This window comes from Lissotriton vulgaris, unplaced genomic scaffold, assembly GCF_964263255.1.
Source record: "Lissotriton vulgaris unplaced genomic scaffold, aLisVul1.2 SCAFFOLD_1066, whole genome shotgun sequence".
NCBI classification, from domain to species: Eukaryota; Metazoa; Chordata; class Amphibia; order Caudata; family Salamandridae; genus Lissotriton; species Lissotriton vulgaris.
In genome coordinates, this window is record NW_028248228.1 from 236048 (window position 1) to 254764 (window position 18717).

An 18717-nucleotide genomic window follows, 5' to 3' on the forward strand; every position below is an offset into this window, starting at 1 on the left:
GGGGGAGGGGGTCTGCCAGGGGGTACCTCGCCCTATCGCCCCATGGCTGCGCCTCACCGGTCCGGGCGTTGCAGTGGCCGAGGAGGCGTGTGTTGTGCGTGTGCCCGTGTGGTCTGGGCAGGCCAGTCTGGGCCAGGTCCTCTCTTTGCACGTGCCCCACTGTCTCTCAGGCAGCCTTCACCTCTATGGGGGGGGGCCCGCAGGTGCGCCTCTCTGTACCTCTTCAGTGCAGGGGGGGGGATGGCCGTTCTATCCCCGGTAGCTGCGCAACTCCCCGGTCAGGGTTCCAGGCCCTTAGCGTCGGGCTTGGGGGCTGCTACCTCCTGCCGGCCTCACAGTGTCTGTTGTGGCATAGTGGGCTCCCCGGGCGGCGCCGGTTGCTGTGTGGTTCCTCGGGGGAGGGCTGTCTGCCGTTGGGCGTCCGCTGTCTCCCGCGTCCCCCCCGGGTCGATCTCTGCCTCGCCGTGCCTCACCTCAGTCCGGGGCGGCGAGTGCGTGGGGGCTGTGACGCAGGCGGGGGACGCCAGCTCTCCTCGTCGTCCGGGCCCGTCCTTGGTGTCCCGCAGCCGTTTGGGGCGTCCTCCGGACCACTGGTGGGCCCACCCGGCAAGGCAGTGGGCAGTTCGTGAGGCCCGGGCAGCCTGGTGCGGGTGGTCCGTCGGACCTGTCTTCTAGGCCCAGGCCGCGGTCTCTCCTGGATGCTCCGCCGGCCAGGGGGTGCCCGGTCCCGCCAGAGGGCTGTAGGCGAGGTCGGGGTCGGCCCCGTCGGTGCCCGGGAGTGAAAAGTTGCCTGGTGTGCCGTGGCGGGTTCCGGGGGGGTCCGCTCGAAGTTTCGGGCGGCCACGGTGAAAATTGCCGGATAATTGGCTCAGGGAAGGGGAGCCGGTAGCGGAGCTCTACCCAAGAGCGTCTGTCGCCATTGCGTGCTTAGCCACGCCCCCCGTGGATGCTCTCGTCCATTGCAAAGACAATTGTCACTTGTTAGTTTGCTTGGCCTTTTGCTATTTTTGCATTAAATGTATGATAGTTTTGTTGGCCTCCAGGTGTGTTGTGTATTATTTTACATAGCACAAGAGATGCTGAGGAAAATGACAGTCCAGTATACACATTCTTCATATAAATCAACTCACAGTATACTGTTCTGGAGGTTCAGTCCCACAGACATTATCTCTAACTGAACGCAGGCGCTCTAGGAAGCATGTGCTTTTCAAACCAGATGCCCTCTGATGCGGCGTCCTCGTTATTGGATGAGTCAATATATCCTGAATTTTAGGAGGGTTACCGAATCTAGTGCACTCTGTTAGACAGCGCTCACCTGTGGTAATAAGATGGTACTAGGCACCTTATCACCTATGCACAGTGCAGGGCTTTGAGTTACAGAGCTCCTCACGCTGTGGAGAAGATTAGGTCACATTTACCCATTTTCCCATATTGGGTCCTGATGAAATGCCAACAGATTGCTCCATGACTACACAAGGCATGAAAAACGTTGACCTGAAGTATAGACCCCAGCTTACCAGCAGGTCCATAGGTGATCGACACTTTCACACAGTGATAGGGGCCATTAGTTTCTCAATTTCTCTGCCACCGTTTTTAATCTCAACATGGACCAGGAAGATCACATTAACTATATTGTGGCAACTGGTCGATAGTTGATCTTATATTCAGACTTCACCAATCTCACATCTTATAACACAGCATCCTCTGTCCTACTATGCTCATCCGGCGTACTTAATAAAACATCAGGCATTGTAGCGCCGGCCTGGTGAGGAGTATAGCCCAATGATGAAGCATGTCACCTTCAGGTGAGTGAACGCAACTTGACTTAAAAGCACATGCTTCCTAGGGTGTCTGCTTTCAGCTACGGATAATGACTCTGGGACTGAACCTCCGGAACAGTATACTGTGATTTGACTGTTTTATTTTAACAAATATGCATAGCAGATATTGGCCCTTCCTTGTTTCACAAAAATGATCGGATACCTGCCTCAGAGCGCACTTCTTTCAGACGAGTATGGGGTTATCATGTTGCTGCTACAAGCTCCTTACCTGTGCGAGTTATCAGGAACGATGCAGGGGCAGACCCAAACCAGCCACACATGGAGATCAATGACAACTACTGAAGAATTAACAGAGCTTCCAATCTGGTGACCATTACTTAATTGACCTTGAAAATAAAAGACACGTTCTTAGTATTCTGGTGACTCATGACCATACAAAACAAAGGTTATAAATTCAATATTGTGTCAAATACTGCAAAAATTGAACTGGATGTGCTGAATCGGATGTTGTCTCAGGTCATGTGTGACACCTTCCACCACTATTGCTTTGGGGACTTGTAGTTTTGGTTTTCTCATTGAAAGGATGGGCTCTAAAGTCCCAGTGTTATAAGCGATGTAGGTCAAAATCAGAGGCCTGAGTGAGGATGATTCAGAAAAGGGGGTGGTGATGAACAGAGTGTCTGAATTAAGCAGACCACTCTTACCCAGTCCAAAGATCAGGGCTTGATCCATCACCGTTTTTTAGCTCACTGCACCATCCCAGCTCAGAATCTGGCTACATGCAAATTAGTCTGTTCCTGTCCCAGTGCATGATGGGAACAGGGCAAACCAAACTACCAAGCCAATTCTTATACTGGGAAGGAAACAAGCTTCCGGGGACCGGTTTGTGGCATTTCACCCGTCGTCTGCCCGGCTTGCTTGAATCCTGATGGTGCAATGAGCAAGGGACTCACATCTGAGTATACCCTTCCACACTTATGGTGGACAAAATGATTCAGAAAAGGGGGTGGTGATGAACAGAGTGTCTGAATTAAGCAGACCACTCTTACCCAGTCCAAAGATCAGGGCTTGATCCATCACCGTTTTTTAGCTCACTTCACCATCCCAGCTCAGAACCTGGCTACATGCAAATTAGTCTGTTCCTGTCCCAGTGCATGATGGGAACAGGGCAAACCAAACTACCAAGCCAATTCTTATACTGGGAAGGAAACAAGCTTCCGGGGACCGGTTTCTGGCATTTCAGCCGTCGTCGGCCCGGCTTGCTTGAATCCTGATGGTGCAATGAGCAAGGGACTCACATCTGAGTATACCCTTCCACGCTTATGGTGGACAAAATGATTCAGAAAAGGGGGTGGTGATGAACAGAGTGTCTGAATTAAGCAGACCACTCTTACCCAGTCCAAAGATCAGGGCTTGATCCATCACCGTTTTTTAGCTCACTGCACCATAACAAATGTACATAGCAAATATTGGCGCTTGCTTGTTTCACAAAAATGATCCGATGCCTGCCTCAGAGAGCACTTCTTACAGACAAAAATAGGGTTATCATGTTGCTGCTACAAGCTCCTTACCTGTGCGAGTTATCAGGAATGATGCAGGGGCAGACCAAAATCAGCCACACATGGAGATCAATGACAAATACTGAAGAATTAACGGAGCTTCCAAGCTGGTGACCATTACTTAATTGACCTTGAAAATAAAAGACACATTTTTAGTATTCTGGTGACTCATGACCATAAAAAACAAAGATTATAAATTCAGTATTGTGTCAAATACTTAAAAAATGGAACTGGATATGCTGAATCGGATGTTGTCCCAGGTCATGCGTCACACCTTCCACCACTATTGCTTATGGGACTTGTAGTTTTGTTTTTCTCATTAAAAGGATGGTCTCTAAAGTCCCAGTGTTCTACGCAATGTTGGTCAAAATCAGAGGCCTGGGTGAGGATGAAGCATGACACTGCTCTGCTTAGCAGTGAGATGACTGACAGTTCCCCAGCCCTTCCATTCTTTGACCTACAGAGGCTCGTCGGCCATTCATATTTTTTTGAAACGACAAACTTATATCGCAGCTTGTTTCAACTGAAGAGATAAAACCCCTGAGCGTGTTTCATTAACTACTGACAAACGTGAACAATCAAGAACATGAGTTTCTGGAAAACTATCAAGCACCCAATCAGAATCAGCCGACCTTCACACCCAGGAATTCTTGAGGCTTTGGAGAGGGTGAATTGCACGTGATATAAGAGGAACACTACATCGACTCAAAGCTCACTTCTCAGGGATGTACTGAACTGCCAGCCTCATGGCACACTTAGCCAGCTCTTCACCTCCTCCTCAAACTGTTGACCAGCTAACAGGGCAAATGAGCCTGCAGCAAAGCATCGCTGGCTTGGTTCCACTCCGGACCAGGCAAGGTGGTCAACTCCATACTCCTCCAAGTCAGCAAGCACTCTGGGCGAGCCAGTCCTAACCCCACATGAATGTTCCCCATCACAACTATGTTAATGGTACAAAGTTATGTTTCTGCCAAATGTATGAGTCAAAAAATGAAAGGTTTTACTATGAAGTGCTGAAAGAGAAATCATGAAGTTTTTCAATATTTCTGAGTCTGCCACAGTACACAGGAGCATTATTCCTCGACACCAACAAATCATGTATGTGCCCTGTAGAAAGCATGTTTGAATGAAACATGGAATGCATTGCAGCCAAAAGTCAATGCAACAACATAGAGTGCAAGATAACTTGTGTTATTATTCCAGCAGAACAAAATGCCATTCCTAATGTGTACGTCATTTTAAAGACAAACCCAGAAAAATGTATGGTCAGTGTTGTTCTTCTGCCAGTTAAAAGACAATCTCCGTTAATGTGCCAGGAAATAAAACACTATGAGAAATCCTACTCTATGGCAGGGTGCTGCCAGCCACTATATTGCAGGTTACTTCCAACATAATCTGATTTTTACATACATACTCCAGGGTGCTACCAGCTATCGGGTCTGCACACGGCAGTATGGAGCCACTCAGGAAGGAGGTAGTCTCTTCATTTCATCTTAAGTTCTTAGGTTATATTCATAGCCTGATGGGCCCGGAGAACTTTATCCGCGCTGTAACTACACCGAGCAGATAGACGTAGCCCATCATAGGCTGTGTTGTGTGCTGGGTGATGCCTGGCATCTTATTATCGTTGGCAGGAGGATGAAGCTCTGATAGGAGCTACTACAAGAAGAGCAGAGAAACAGGTCCACAGATCGCCACAGAGCAACAACTGCCCAGAAGCTGAAAAAAGAACTCTTGAACAGCAAACCTCCTACACCCTGGAGCTTCGCGGGAGCCGCTCGCGGAGGAGCCCTTGGATCCTTTGTTCTGCTGTTGCTGCCAGGAGCCCCGTAGGGCATTGCATAAGTGTGCCAGGAGCCCCGCTGGGCATTGGAGTTAACGAGGGGAGCTGCTTTCTAAGAGGACGGGACTGTGAGGGCCAGCAGGCTGTGCGTGTTCCAGCCAGCACACCTGCCGCCTCTTCCCGTGACTCCGCCCCCTCTATCCTCAGTCGGCTTAAGACGTGAAGACAATACGCGTCAGCGGGACGCGTGTGCGGGACATCACCCGGGACAAAGCCCGGACTAAGGGCGGACCCTCTGAGACCCTCCGAGAACCGAGGAGACCGGACTGGACCCAAATCCCTGGTATTTATTCTGTGACTCATTGTTATTATAACTGACACATTGCGTGCCTTTATAAACCATCGCTGTGGAACTTTACTTTTATTTACTATGGCCGAAAAACAGGGTGCACTGTTGAACAAAACCCTTAATGACTATTTTACTAAAGCTTCTCCGGACATGCCATTAGATATCGTTCTAGCAGAGCGCCGTGCTGAGCGCCGCCGCTCTGTTGAAAGCCTATCACGCCATTACCATCAAAAATAGTGCGTAGTAGAGTAAAGAAATCTACACTAGTTCCAAGGGTACATGGACCTCCGCCATGTAAAAAACGACAAAAAGGGGGGGTTCTATCGCAATCAAAATTAAGCCACTCTGATTTTGGAAAAAAGGTCAAGACCCCTGTAGCTAGCATTGTTACTACTCCTGCTGCTACTGAAGGGCCTATTATTATTACATGTCCGTCACCCCCTATTTTACCTATAGTCACGGAGGACATCATGGAAGTTTCCGAGCTGCCTAAAGCGCTCCCCACTGTTCGCGTTTCTGCTACTTTAGATTCTATAGAAAACCTAATCAACACCCACTCTGCATCAATCCTGGAGAGGCTGATTGAAATAGAGTCAAGATTAAGCTTACTTGAGCGTGCATTGGGAAACAAGGGCGAGGCGAATTCCAAATCATTGAATCTAGTAACACATAAAGCACCTTGCGTGACCAAGCCTAATCCAGCCGCTCTAGCCACAACAGCCAACTCCACCCTGTTGCCGATCCCTACTACCTCGGTGCCTAAAGGGAACACTATAATTACTTCTAAACCAATTCCACCCCCAACAAACTTACCAAATAAATTGGCTTCCAAGTCAGCTACTGTCAAAACTAAACCATCTAATGACGTAGCTAGCACCCCAAATGAAGACCAATCAATTGAAGTAAGGGGACAAAAACCAAGATGGGGAAGGCCTAAATCGGTCCCAAACCCAGAATTACCACCAGAGGCAGTGCCCTTTGTGGTAGTTCTAACAGGGGTTCCGGCGTTACCTACTAGCAAGAGGGAGGGCTTTGCACAATTAAAAAACAAGATCATGCATTGGTTAAGTTTATACAGACCAATAGCACCCCATATAAACGGTGAAATTGTCCATGTCCCACGCCTCCAATGGCTGGGAAGCAGACCAAAAAGCATTGAGGGAGACGTGGTGGTTGTAAATTTCAGGGATCCCAATGCAGTCCAATTTGTATTGAACTGGCCCCCGGGCACTACAAGCAACTGCATAATACCTAGACCATTGACCTTTTTCTATCCAAGGTCTGTGGTTTTTCCCTTTCAACAACAACCAGCCTCTAATATAACATCCCAAACTATGCCCTGCTCTTATCCACCAGTTATGCAGAGGGCTGGCAATATACACCAAATGATACCACCACTTACTAGACCTAATCTTATGGAGCCTTTCTTTCCCCCAAATCACGCACCTGCATCAGATGTTTTTGGTTGGAATTGTGTCCCATATAGGCAAATTAACCCTAACAATAGAAGAATGGACCACCTAAAACCCTTCACCCCTTTAGAAACTACTAATAGATTCGACATCTTCAGTGGTCTAGATGACTGTGATTGATGCCAAACGTCTAGGGGGGTTGATGGAAATGATCTGTTGGATGCCAACTTGTTGGGGGGAGGGAGCGAATCCTGTTTACAGACAGTTGGTGCTAATACTTATGAAACTAAAATTGAGGGGAATGTAAGCTTATTGCCCGTGTTAGTTCCAATAACTGGGGATAGTTCAATACCAATGGGAAGTGTTGTACCCCAAAATGAGTTAATGTCTTTAGAGCCTGATGCAACTAGTCCAGAATGCCATATTTCAGTGTCTGTAGAGGGGGGAAATGTTTTGACGCAAAAAATTTTGGAATCACGGCAATCCTTGAAGCTGGTCTCTTGGAATATAGCCGGGTTATCAAAAAATCTAATTGACCCGGAATGGGCAAGTTTCATTGACACTTTTGACTTTTGTATGTTGCAAGAGACCTGGTCGGTCGAAACTATACACAGGCTAGGATACAAATCTTATGGTGTCAGTGCGATTCCCTCTAGGAGTGGAAGACCCTCGGGAGGGTTGTTGACCTGGGTAAAGGTAGATCTAAAAGTGAACATAGAAGTGATGGACACCAACTCCCCTGATATTTTGATCCTGAAAATTAATGCTTGCAAAGGGAAAAAACTGTATCTAGTTAACGTTTACAACAGACCAACTCCCATCACTAGGGAATCTTCCACACTAACACTACTTGACCTTTTATTGGGTAACCTAGATACCAGAGCGAACTATGTCATTATATCAGGTGATTTTAATTGCAACTATGAGCCTATTGTGGGGCTTAGTGACATCTTCCTAGAAGAAGATGAGGCTAATGGGATCCCTGCTTTAGAAATTACAAAACCAGCTAAATGTTCTCCCCTGGCCCTTCAATTGACGAGATTATGTGCTGAATACTGCACTAGAGCGTGCAATGGACGGCTACCATCAGATATCATGAGGAAGCCCACGTTCTATAGAGGGAACTATAAAAGCAATATAGATTTCATTATCGCCTCAGTATCATCATGGGAATTCCTTCCTGACATGGAGGTAATAGAAAGATTAGAGAGTGACCATTTCCCTCTAGCCCTTCAGATCGAGGACTCCATATTTGGAGATACAGTGTCCCCATTGACTGGAGACGTAAATAATGGTGACCAAACTGAGATACACATCAGTAACAACAGACGTTCTCTCAAATGGCCACTAATATTGGGCAATGGTGAAATTATATTAGAAATCTATAAGCTCTTTGCTAGTATCTTTGGAGCATCCCCAAATGATACCTCAAAGGAAGGGTATGGCAGTCACTTTATGGAATTACACCATAAATTTTTCGATGCTTTAAAGCCCCTAGTCACTAAGATGCCGAAGAAAAGGCAGCAGAAGACACACAATTTGTCCCACAGCAAACCCTGGTACAACAAGGACTGCAGGGAGTCCAAGAGGGCACTCTTAACAGCAATTAAAGCGAAGATCCAAACGAATATTATGTTAGCCAGGAACAATTATAAAAAGGTCCAAAAGGCATGCAAGGTCGCATGGGAAGAAGCAAAATGGGCTGACCTGTTACAAGCAGCAAAAACACGAGATAATGTAGCCTTCTGGAGGTTGATAGCAAATGGGAATCACCAAGGTAGAGTGGTCAAGGACGTCTATTTAGATGAACGGACATGGGTAAATCATTTTTCTGAACTTTATAAGGAATATGAGGAACCCATTACTGATAGAACTCCAAGCCATGTCATTCCGGGGGAAACCCTGGATTTTACTCTAGGTGAGACAGAATTGGCAATAAACCAGATTAAATCTGGCAAAGCCCCTGGGTTAGACAAGATTCCGGGAGACTTGTACAAACACGAATTAAAAATTTGGGTTCCATATATCAATCATTTGTGTAACGAGTTATCCCGAAATCTAGACTTCCCAGAAAGTTGGAAGGGGGCTGAAAATGTTTTAATTTACAAGAAAGGTGACAGGATGGACCCCTCAAATTATCATCCGATAAGCCTTATGGATATATTACAAAAAATCTACACAAGACATATTTTATTCTGTGTCAATGACTGGCTGGACGATAAGGCAATTTTGTCTAAATACCAAGCGGGATTCAGATCCAAAGTTAGTACAATTGATCAAATTTTCCGCTTCTGTTGCCTTTATTGGAAATATATTAAGATCAAAAAGGGACAACTACATGTTGCGTTCGTCGACCTAAGGGCGGCGTTTGATTTAGTTCCACGCAATCTATTGTGGGAAACACTAAGTTCAGCAGGGATGCCACCCACCCTGATAGCGCAAATAAAAGAGCTACATAGAGGGAACTTTGCCAGAGTACGGTGGGGCCCAAAAGGCGAGTTAACCCCCAAAATACCAATCGAACGAGGTGTGCGCCAGGGGTGCGTACTGGCCCCTACACTGTTTTCGCTATTCGTGAATGACATTCCGTCATACTTGGAAGGATGTAACAACGACTCTCCCAAGTTGAATGGTGAAAAAGTTACTTCCCTGTTGTTTGCGGATGACACCATCCTAATTTCCCAGACAAAAAAAGGTCTCCAGTCTCTCTTAAATTCCTTTTATGATTATTGTAACAAGAAAGGACTGGAGATAAATGGGAAAAAGACAAAGTGTATGGTCCTAAATCCAATTAAAAGTGACAAGGGCTGTATAACTTTAAATGGAACAAAACTGGAATCAGTCCCGCATTTTGGATATTTGGGGGTAATATTAGACTCCAATTTTACATGGAAAGCCCAATTGGAAAAATGTAGGATGCTGTTTAGCCAGAACACTAAACCCATTCTCAGAGAGCAAGGTCTAAGCACTAGTAAGGCCGTGTCTCCAGCAGTTGAACTTTTTAAATACAAGGTTCAATCTGCTGTATTATACGGTTCGGAAATTTGGGGCCCAGGATCCAAAGATGCTTTTAGGGTCTTGGACAACAACTTCCTGAGAAGTCTGGTTAGAGTTCCTAGGAGTACTCCTCTGGTTCCACTCCAGCTTGATCTAAACTTTCGTAGAACGGACCATCACATTATTCTACGTCCTTTATTGTTATGGATTAGGCGGTGGCGTGTACCGGAGTTGCAAGCATATAAAAATGGGCTAACAGAAATCATGGAGCTTGACAGCTTCAATGTGATACCCTGGTTTAAACATGTTAAATTCTGGTTTACCTTAATAGGACTGTCACATTACTGGGAACAACCAGATCTAGTTCCACCACATTCAAAAACCGTGGTAAAAAAGTGCTTTTGGTCGTATATTACGGGTATGATCAAAAACGCTCCATCTAATGGGTCGCTTGCAACAAGATTCCTTAACTTTAAAGATGATCCATTCTTCGAGTTATTTCTGGACGAAATAGAACCACCGTTAGCAAAGACCTTATTTCTGAAATTCAGATATGGTAACCTTCAAATCGGTTCTACACTGGTTCGTTGGTCTGGTGGTGTAAACTCGGTGAATCATGCAGAGGGTGAATTATGTACCATGTGTGGAGGTAACCAACAAGAAAACGAGTTACATATCCTCTTCTTCTGCCCAACATATGCCCAGGCTAGAAGAAGATGGATTAAGCCCATATGTTTAACATTAGGTGTAAGATCATGCTCCCAGGCCCTAAGGATTCTCTTGACCAATACTAGCCAACCTATCGTATTTAGTGTCAGTAGATTCTTGCACAGTATCTTTTTTCAAAGAAAAAAATTGGGTCTTAAACTGTAAAATGTAATATACCAAAAGTGTTGTAGACATGCAAAAATTACTTTTTGTAACAATTGAGGGACAACTGATGAAATTCTATTCCTGTCGCCTGTACTTTGATGAAATGTATTCCTGTCACCCATAATTGTTCCTATTGAGTTAGAATAACTATTATGAATTTTAAGACATCCTACTTCTTGACTTTAGAATCGACATGAAAACTGAATGAATTTTATAGTATGCTATGCATTTTAAAAGAATGTTTTATTGTTGTAATGTATTGTTCTTTTATGGTATTCATGCCGAAATAAAGATAAATTGAAATGCAAACTACAGCATTAAGGTCACACACTACAACATCTTTCCCTTTAAACCAAAGGTAACAGCCTACAATAAAAAACTAACCAAAAAGCAACAAAACTAGAAAATGCATTTCCAAATACTGCAAAAGAGAAACAGTTAATACAAATGAACAATATTAAACTTTGTTGGTACCTTAGTAATGTGCTCACTTCTTGGCTTCACTCCATCTGCAGCGATAACGCTCTGAAAGGAGAAAATACTGCTGTGAGTCTCAGAGTCTTCAGTGTTACTGGTCTCAGTCACGAAGACTGTGGTATCGGAAGATAACTTTCTCTTATTTGGCTTTATAGTTCCACCAGTCACGCCATCGCTTTTAGCAGACACGCTACTGTCAGCGGCATCACAACTTCAGGCAGATCAGCAAAGCGGATATCACCACCACATTGGGTGAACAGACTCATCTCTGCTACATACATCCACTCTGTTCTCAAATTTGCTTGGAGCTGTCAAAATACAAAGAGCTGTAATATATTCTTCACACTTTCCTGACTACCTTGTTTTAAAAGGGTGTGACATTCATGCGTGATTCTTGGTTCATCTGCAAGCTGAATATTTTGTAGAGGTTCTATTGCCACACAATACTAGTCCCACATTCCAGTTTGTCCACAGGGTGTTTCAACCCTGGTAGGTTATCAACTGCCTGTTTTGCAGATAATTTCAGATAGTTTCTGTAAGAAACTGAATTATTATTTGTCGTAGATGAGGAACAACAATCACAACCGTTGTCAGAGTAAACTTTCAAAGCCATTCAATTGACCTAGGATCAACCCCGGGTACCTAAGCACTGAACAGGCAGGCTTAACTTAAGGTAATATGTAAAATATTTATACAGAAACCAAACAAGTAAAAGTAAAAATGCATAAAAAAAATAAAGAAAAACTGAAATAGAAAAATGTAAGTAAAATGTATTGAACAAAATGACACTAAAATGACAAAATCCATTAAGGGGAATGAGATATGAACTGTAACGCTGTAAGAATCACAAGGTGCCAATGGATGAGGGGCCCGGGCATGGATTAGTCACTCTGGAGCTGACTGCCAAGTCAGAGGAAACCGGAGGCCATGGCCTGCAAGCACATAGTGCAGGAATTAGACGCAGTGGTCCAAGAAGACATCTAGTGCTCCAGGCTCAGATAGGGCTGCTGGCCTACAGAGGGATTCACGTCAGGTTCCGGAGCAAAGTGCTTAGAGTATTGAGAACAAGCAGCAGATGCCCAGCAGGGCAATAGCAGACAGTCGAAGGCAGCAAGGCCCGGGCGAGACTGAAAGGGAGTGACACCTCTGGCCCTCACCATCATGCAACAGTGTAGCGGAGCTCAGCGGGAGGACAACCCGATGACAGCCACCCACTGGGGCTGGGACCCCCACGACAAGGCAGGCCGGTCTGATGGTGTGGTAAGAGATATAGCAGCCATGTCCTCAGCGAGAAGCAAGAAGGATCAGAATCTAAAAAAGATGCTGACCAAGCTCCTGATGACCGGCAGAGGAGAAGGGAGGCTCTCCCCAATGACACAAATCGCCAAGATGCAGACACCTCTGAAGCCCAGTTACCCACGCCTTTTTAGAGTCGCTATTTGGTGCATTACGAGGCGACTTCCATACGCTGAAAAGGGAAATAGTGGGGGAGATGAAGGAGATAACCGATGGAGGCCACACGTTCCCAAGCGGCATCAACGTCCCGCCTTATGATAAGGCGGGAAGTCGATGCCATTGGGGACCTTGTGGCCTCCATCGAGGATCAGGAGCAAGCCCGGGAAGAGGAGGTGGAGCATCTACAGCAAGAGGTACTCATAGCGATCTCAGGCACACACAGAAGTCCTGGAGAAACAGTCTTGGCGAAACAACATCCGCATTAAGGGAGTTCCCCCTAAAGAAGAAGGGCCAGACATCACAAAATACCTGCAGGGTCTCTTCATGAGCATACTGGGCGCCCGCCCGGGTATGTTGGCTTACATTCCAGACTTTCAACTAAAAGAGTGTATACTGCGTGCTGCCAGGGACAAGCAACCACTAAGATATTAGGCAGACTCCATAGCTTTGTACCAGGACCTGGCTCTAATACCCCTTCAAAAGTGTTGGGTGTTCCAAATGGCAACCACGTGTCTTCGGGATCAAGGAATACCGTATTCTCTGGGTCACCCTTTCCAGCTGATTTTCATATGGCAGGGCAAACTCCTCCAGCTCAGATCCATGGAGGACACTTGACAGGTGCTGGGCATGGAGAATCCAATCCAGGTGGAGAAAGAGGGCCCACACACCAAAACTCCTCGAGAAAGATGGCATAACCTCTGCAGGAGGCGTAGCACAGAGCGTGCGACGAGACCGTGCCCCAAGACCAAGGCACAAGAAAGACTGGCAGTGCTGGAGACATTGTTGAAGGAGACATTCCCCCATGATGACACCGTGAACGACAGAGGGACAGATAAGTGACATTTGGAAGGTTGGGTGGGTGGCGAAGAAGTCTGCGGGGAGCGTAGAGACACGGGTAGTGTGGAGACACGGGTAACTGGCCACACACATTCCAAACTATTCCGACTTCCAAGGACGCGCACGCATGAATGGCGGGCCCTGGACAATTTGAGGTTAATGGGTTTCTAAGTTGGGGTTAGGGAGAGAAGGGTGGAGAACGGGTATGCAGGTTAAAGGCATTGAAGAGAGGATCAAAGGGCAATGGAGGCTGGGCAGACGTTGGGAGCTCAGGGGGAAGAGGGATCACAGGGACCCAAATACAGGCCAAAGCTGGTGCACTCACTATGGCACGCTATTTCCCAGCCCACACTGAAAATTCTCACTCTCAATGCGAGAGGTCTCAACAATCCCAATAAAAGGAGGTCCATCCTTTCCTACCTGGATAACATGGAGGCAGATGTGTGCCTCCTCCAGGAGACACAGCTCCTCTCCAAAGATTGGCATAGAATGAGGTCACGACTCTTTCCCCAGCAGTTCTTTTCATCTACCCTGGATAAGAAGACAGGTGGCTATTTTAGTAGCCAAACGTTTTAAGGGGACAATGGGAGAAAAGGTGGCTGAAATTAAAGAGGTTGATGGGAGCAGGGCCATCGATAGCGTAGGTGTTGGTATGAGTATTTTAGATGCTGAAATTGTGTGGCAAACCGCCAGAGTTACTGCTGCCGGAATCACCCTTCACCCGATATACAATCAATCCAGGGGCTGCGTCAATTGCCTATAGATAGAAACGGGTCCCCCCCCCCTCACCCACCTATACCAATAACCATTTCAAATACCAACCCCACCAGGGATGGTGCTAATAGGTTAAACAGGCCCAGGGGCTCGAATCAGAACAGTTTGTCTAGTACCTCGTGCATTAATGTTCCTGTCGCCTCAAGTATCAATGGCTAATCAGGATGTCCTGAGTCTGCCGCCCGCTGCTTGCCCTTATGCGTTGGTACTGGCAGGAGTACCTACTTTTAAGAGGGATCAGCATGAGCCATGGGACCAGCTACACAATAAATGTGCGGACTGGCTATCAAGGCATAGAAGCTCCCATGTATCCGAAATAAAGGAAAATATTGATTCTGCTATTAGGTTACCTCTTGCCTGCCAGTAACTGAGTGTACTATTCCCAAAACCCACGTATCCCCCCTATGCAAACGAAGGCCTCAGCAAGTTCATACCTCCGTATCTTAAGCTGGAATGTTGCAAGGTTGTACTCTAAACTTCACCAGCCAGACTGGGTACAACTTATTAAAGACCAAGATATGCTTTTATTTCAGTTAACATGGGCCACAAAAGAATTGCATATTGAGTGGTTTGAATCATGACATAATATCCTAGCAACAACCCCCAAGCAGGGACGACCATTTGGGGGGTTTATCAATCAGGGTAAATATTAAGACAGAGGGATGCATAAAAACGGTACATACAGATAACAATAATGTTCAAGGCCTATTATTTATTAGGGGAATTTCCTTTTGGATAATTAATTTTTATAACAATGATTTTTATTCTGTTCCAAATATGCATTTTAGAAATTTGTGTAATTGTATCCCATCTATTGGAAAATCCAAAGACTCTTTCAAGTCAGTAGGAATCTGTCTGGGGGCGATTTTAATGCTAAGCTATCTTACTCATGGTCAAGTGAATATTCATACAGCAGCAGACAAACATGCAACAGGGTAGAGAGCTAATGGACCATTTGAACACCCTTAACTTAATTAACGTTATGGAAATTGATGCAACTACAAAAGATAATGCCCCCCCACCCCCGAACCGACATTCAGAGGGAGGGGTTGTTCATCTAAGATTGATAATGTTTTTTATCTCCCCCGCTTTAGAAGCAAGCTTGCTTAAAGCCAAAATTATGGCCACAATCTTTGGGGACCATAACCCAATACAAGTAACGTTACGGATGTCTGCAGTTCCAACGCCTCAGACTGAAGGTGATGCTAGGGATCTGTCACCATCCACAGATAACCTCAGACTGAGCTGGCGAGGCATTACTAACGCAGACCGATTCAGTTCTATGGTTGGTGATGCTGGAGATCTATCATTCATTCATTTAGTCTTTATTTCGACAATGTTGTCATAAAAGAGATCACATAGATTATGCAGTTAAAAATAATACAATACATTTAAATAAACAATAAAAGGAGAATTAAAACGTTTTCTAGCAATGTGTCATTACCTCACAGTGAGTGACAAAGAGCATTATAAATACATACATTCGGCCATTCCAACTTTCCCATCCATTCTATTAAAAAAATTAATTCTATTATTATTATTCTATTAAAATTATTTATTACGCGCACTATCACCAGCGGTTTCTTGGCGCTCAATTAAAAGTCAGCTTCCAGGATGTCTACAAGGGGGAAGTTGCTGGATCCTAGTTCAAACAATGTTCACATACTTCCTCCTCGTATTCCACATTGATGTCAAAAATGTCGTTACAACGAAGACAATTAGAGGGGAGACATCCGTTTTAAGTATTCTATAAATTTCCGAACATTGCTTAATCCCCATATTTTTACATAGGGGGATAATCCACCTCCTTCTACATTTTCGGTAGCCCGGGCAGAAGAAAACAACATGTATTTCATTTTCCAGCTCCGAGATACACCCTGGACAATTTTTGGGGGAGGATGGATACCACTTGCTCGTAAGAGCCCTAATGGGTAAAGAGCCATGTCTCCATTGGAGGTACAACTTCCTAGAAACAACAGGACTAACATCGTCGAGGACAGACTCGAATTGATAAAAATCTTTGCTCATTAAAAACCTACTAGACAGGGTGCCTAATTGAGACTTCGATATAAGGGCAGTTAATTTGCTGTCATGGTACAATTTGGCCAAATGCTTGCGTGAAATTTTAGAGCACGAATGTTCCGGGTCAGACCATAGTGGCGCCAAGCCTATTTTCTCTAGCTCGTCTCTTACATACTTGAGCCAGGGTAGTTTGCCCGCATTCGGCAGCCTTAGAACCTCAGCAAGCTCTTGCTTATAGTTCCTGAGCTCTGCCGTGACCCAGAGTCTCTGCCAGAAGGTTAGCGGTTTGAGACCCAGCTCCTCATCTATAGGTCTAAGTCCCAAATCCATCCTTAGCGGCAAAAGTGGTGTGCTAGGGGGCAGCGCTGCCAACTGTCTTAAAAATGTATTTTCTGTGGCAGCTATTGCAGATCCACATTTATAACCCCACAATTCACCTCCATAAATTAAAGCACCCCGGGCCTGCAGTATGTAAATTTCCAGGGGTGGGCCAATTGGTTTGACAGGGGATTTACTTAGGAGCTTTAGGATACCCCCCGTTTTCTGGGACAACTTGAGTTGTGATTTTATTTGATGTTGCACCCAAGTCATGCTTTCATTTAAGGTAAGACCCAGATACTCGAATGTCTGAACCCTTTCTAAGCGGACTCCATCTATCACCGGATTTGGACGTGTTATTACTGGGGGATTGAAAATCATGAATTTTGTTTTCATGGTGTTTATTTCCAATCCCCGGTCTCGGCAAAAAGACACAAAACCGTCCAGAACTTGCTGGATGCCCATAGAAGTCTTTGATAGAAGTAGCGTATCATCCGCAAACATAATCGCAGAAATCCAGCATCCATGAAGTTTTGGAACATCACCATCAGATACTCCGTTCAGGTGTGTGATTACCCCGTTGACATAAAGGCAAAAGAGGGTGGGCGCCAGACACCCCCTGTCTTACCCCCCTGCCAACGGGGAATCTAGCTGACAAGGATCCATTCTTCCCACACCTGACCTGGGCAAAGTTCTTAGTGTGGAGTCGGATTATCATGTTCAGAAGAGGAGGGGGAACACCCAATTCCGAAAGCACCGTCCAGAGTTTCTGGCGTGGAACTAAGTCGATCTATCACCATCCACAGATAACCGTAGACTGGTATGGCGGGGTATTAATAACGCGGTCTAATTCAGTTCTATGGTTAGGGGAAACATGAATCTTATTGACATCTGTTTAGAGGCCCTGTTCCACACCCAGGGGCTATCAGCGCCTTTACCGAACTCAGTGAAGCCATTAAATCCTTGCTGTCCAAACCCATTTCTACAGTACAGCGCGAACCCAGATGGTTCAATCAGGAGTGCTCAATTGCCAACAGGAAGCTCCACAAGGCCCTATCTCAAAACCCTAGGTGTAATGATTTCGTCAAGTCCTTAAGGTTGAAACATAAGCAGGCTATTGCTAATAGGAAGGAACAGTTATTAGGTGAGCACTGGGATGCGCTCATTAATGCTGCCAGCTTAAATAATGGGAATATATTTTGGACTACCCTTAAAGAGTTAAGATCCATGGGACAAACGTTCACTTCTATCAGATCCAACATAATGAGCACTACCTGGGAAAGTCACTTTCCCACTATTTACCAAGAGCCTGCTTTTGAATCCGACCCTTTTATGAAAAGGGTGGCACCTGGAGTCTCATTATCAATAAACGAGGTTGAGGAGGCTATATGTCAGAGTGCGGGCAATAAAACTCCAGGCCCTGATGGGTTGCCCATCGATCTTATTAAATTTAAACCAGATTTTTGGGCCCCACTGTTGTTAAATATTTTTAATAATCTAACCAATGCCCCACTGCCTAAGACATGGTGTACTAGCACGATCAATCCCATTTTTAAAAAGGGCGATTGCACACAACCTTGTTGCTGTAGACCGATCTCCCTCATAGATAACACCCTTAACATTTTAGGCAGAGTTTTATACACAAAAATGTTAACCTGGACAGAGGACAATCCGATTTTAGAACAATGCCAACTAGGTTTCAGGAGTAAAGTTGGCATGAACAAGCAATGTTTTAATCTTAATTTGATGATAGGGAAGTACACTTTTGCACAGCACTCGCCACTTTACTTAGCTTTTATAGACCAGTCCTCAGCTTTCGATTTTGTCAATAGGTCCCGTCTATGGTCCATCCTTTTAGAATATGGACTGGAAGGGACCCTTGTTCATTTTTTGGCCTATCTCCATACGGACCTGAAAGCGCGGGTCAGGATTGGTGGTGGGGGAGAAGTTTCGAATGACATCAGTGTAGACAGAGTGGTCACACAGGGGTGTGTTCTGGCCCCTTTTCTATTTATCATATATAAAAACAATTTACATAAATCACTGATCACACTAACTAATGATGTTCCCAGAATTCAAG

The 18717-nt window shown here is 45.4% G+C and overlaps 1 protein-coding gene across 1 annotated transcript in view; it reads right to left on the reverse strand.

Moving 5' to 3' along the window:
* Window positions 1-18717, reverse strand: part of LOC147664193 (uncharacterized) — an 81719-nt gene that overhangs the window by 49885 nt on the left and 13117 nt on the right. The window contains exons 2-4 of the mRNA XM_086949942.1: window positions 11229-11279; window positions 3353-3470; window positions 2050-2167 (exon numbers count right to left, since the gene is read on the reverse strand). The gene's annotated coding sequence lies outside the window, so the exon portion shown is untranslated. The remainder of the gene's footprint in view (window positions 1-2049; window positions 2168-3352; window positions 3471-11228; window positions 11280-18717) is intronic.